At 31.4% G+C, this 2297-nt stretch overlaps 1 long non-coding RNA gene across 1 annotated transcript; it reads right to left on the bottom strand.

Annotated features, from left to right (window-relative positions):
* LOC137826219 (uncharacterized) lies at positions 1-546 on the bottom strand. Its single transcript, XR_011083432.1, has 2 exons — positions 426-546; positions 1-266 (listed from the first exon to the last, which is right to left on the bottom strand). It is a non-coding gene; the product is annotated as an uncharacterized lncRNA (long non-coding RNA).
* Between the last annotated feature and the right edge of the window lie 1751 nt (positions 547-2297).

Consider the following 2297-nt stretch of genomic DNA (forward strand, 5'->3'; position numbering starts at 1 on the left):
TAAATTCCAAATGATTTTTTATTGATAAACTTGTGAGACTTAATGACAGAAGCATTTACATAGACCAGTGTCTGTGTCACAATACTTATCACATGGTGTTATACAGACTGGACAATCAGATGGACTTGTACATTTACCATCCTTCCATAGTGTGGGCGCCCTGCACTTACAAACTTCATCAACACAAATGGCTGAATCTTTACATAAACTTAACTTTCCCTTGCAATCATCATTCTCCTTACATGTATCCTCATCTAAAGCAAACCCTAAAAAAAACACATCCCAATGTTATAATATAAAATCATGTTAGGCATAAAAAATTTAAATCACTCAAAAAAGAAAAACCTGTCACTCAAAAAAGAAAAACCTGAATTCAAATAGAGAATTTAGCAAATGCTAAAATAGAAAAATCTCAAATAACTTACCATTACAAGCTATCAAAGCAAAAGAAAAAATAAGTGCTACCAAAGCAACCTTCACTAAACCCATCCTTTGCCTTCTTTTACTTTGCTCCTTCTTAGGCTCCCTAGTATTTCTTACTTCTTTTTCAAGATTTAAGTCATCCACGTATTTATAGTACTATATTAGTGTTAAAAGAGAAAATGAGGTTATATTTAGTTTACAAAGTGACAATTAAGAATTTTATGTATTATTTTAGAGTAAGAAATAAATGTATTAAATGTTTACTTTATTACATATGTGGTGAGTCAAACTTTTTATATGTAATACTTTTTTCTTACATTAAAATAATATTTCATTATTTAAAACATATTAGTTGCTTTTGAAATACTCATTTAATGAATGTAACATAGTTTTTATTTTAATATCTAATTAAAGTTGTAACATAAATATATTCATGTTATGCTTCTAGATATCAGGTAACATTTACTCACACAAATTAATTTACTTTTTAATAATATTAATTTAGTTCTTCTTCAGGATTCAAGTAATGTACAAATATATAGTACTATATTAGTGTTAAAAATAAGGAAAAAATGTATTAAATGTGTTACTTTATTAGATGATTTGTAAGTAAAACCTTTTTTTTATATAACACAATTGTCTTGTATTAAAGTAATATGCGATCATTTTAAACATATGAATTAATTAACGTTTTAATAATATCAAATTGGACAATGTGGTTTAATTCATTACTGTTTCTATCATTTTCAATGTTATTTTATAAATAAAATAAATTAAGTAAAAAACTGCTACTTAAAGGATAAGATGATAAGAATTTGAGTACATTAAATAGAGGAATTCACTTTATTTATTAATGATATAGATAATACTATTAATCTGAATGTTAATAATACTAATATTACCGTTTCACTAGTACCAATAACGCTTTGTAGATATTAGATCAGTTAAATGAGAACCGGTGTAACTAAAATTGCGGTGACATTTTTGTAAATAGTTGACACATATTACACTAGATGGATGGCCCAACCGGTGTAATATGTTACGTAGAAAGTAAAAAAAAATAAAATTCTGAGCATGACATCTTACACCGGTGTAATATGTCATGCACAGAGTAAAAAAACAATTTTAAATTTTTTTAATTCTACTTGACATATTACACCGGTTGGATGGTGCAACCGGTGTAATATGTGAGTTAATAAAAGTTTTAAAAGTGATTAAGGAGAGAAGCTACCATTAGCAACATTCTCTTAATCAAACCAACGTTGTGGTTTAAACTCACCACAATCCTTTCCCTACAAACCCTTCATTCTCGCCGTCCTGTTTGGAAAATAAGTCACTCTATTCCCTTTCCGAATGTGGGTCCCATCAGGTAACACAAACACGACTTCAACAATTTATCTCTATGAAACACTTATAATCCAAACCCTCATTTCTCTCTTTTGCACAATAAACCTTACTCACAACCAACACTTATTCCTCTCCATGCTTCGATATGTGGTGTTTCTCCCCGCCATTATCATACTTATAATTATATGACTCACCACCGTGTCCACTTGCCCTGCCTCCCTCCCACAACCGTACCAGCAAATCGATGCCACCTTTTCTTCCATTAGATGTGATTTCATCTTTCTTTGCTTTTACGATCTTCATCACTAACTCATGCACGACCTTCACGCCTTCTTTCAGAGCCTTCTCTAACCTCACGTTCAACATTTTCTTCACCTTCCACACCAGAAACAATAGTCATGAGAACCGCGCGATGCTCATCTCCGACCCGATGTTAAACATCGTCAGAAGAGGCGGAAGCGGCTTGTTCAGCTCTAGGCAACATGATGAAGAACTTAAGGGAGTGTTGCCAAGGATTTCGGTGAAGG

The sequence above is a fragment of the Phaseolus vulgaris genome, chromosome 11 (assembly GCF_000499845.2).
Source record: "Phaseolus vulgaris cultivar G19833 chromosome 11, P. vulgaris v2.0, whole genome shotgun sequence".
Taxonomy (NCBI): Eukaryota; Viridiplantae; Streptophyta; class Magnoliopsida; order Fabales; family Fabaceae; genus Phaseolus; species Phaseolus vulgaris.